Here is a 782-nt window from a genome sequence, read left to right as displayed (position 1 = left end):
TTATTAGGCCCGAGCAGCTAAGCGCTGCGAAGGCCTATTGTAATCGTGCTGTTTATTATTATTATTCTTATGCCAAATGAAAGGGTTATATATTTCAAACTGAATATAGTAAAATAAATAAATTCTTAGGACAATCCACACCATGAGCAATAAAATGACTAGAAAATACTGATACGCCCTAGAAAAGTCTGTCACAGTGCATCACAGACAGGAAGCACAATCATAAACACACCAAAGGAGAATTTTAGAAAACAAAGTTAAACTGACAACAAGAAAAACCTGGAGCACCTGGAGGACTTCATATTTTTCATCTCAAAACTTGTAATGTTTGGACTCAAACCTTGCTCCTCAACCTCCTACTAATACTTACTTACAAAATATTTTCTGCTTGCTATTGGAACAAAAAAAACACAATAACCTGACAACCTTTCAGTGAATCAAAAACAGTGTACTGGGTGCAAATTTCCTTTTAGCACCAGTTAAGCTGTGAATGGGTGAATGTGGCAACCTGCATCACTCAATAGTAAAGGAAGAAACAATAGCTTCTGCTTTCTGCTCCATGATAAACTAAATACCCAACATCAATTGCTACTGATTGTTAACAGAAATCTAATAAACTCTGTTACAACATAGTAATGATATAATATCAACCCAACCTGAAACTGTATACTCTTCATTTATGGCAATCAACACACAGGTACACACATTAGAAGGAAACAAAGACACCCAATACACAACACTTACACCTTTGTTCAAAAAGAAAGCAGAGGATATTTTTATGA

Source organism: Poecilia reticulata, unplaced genomic scaffold, assembly GCF_000633615.1.
Source record: "Poecilia reticulata strain Guanapo unplaced genomic scaffold, Guppy_female_1.0+MT scaffold_221, whole genome shotgun sequence".
Classification (NCBI taxonomy): Eukaryota; Metazoa; Chordata; class Actinopteri; order Cyprinodontiformes; family Poeciliidae; genus Poecilia; species Poecilia reticulata.
The sequence above is the reverse complement of the archived record's forward strand: the minus strand, read 5'-3'. Positions refer to the sequence as shown.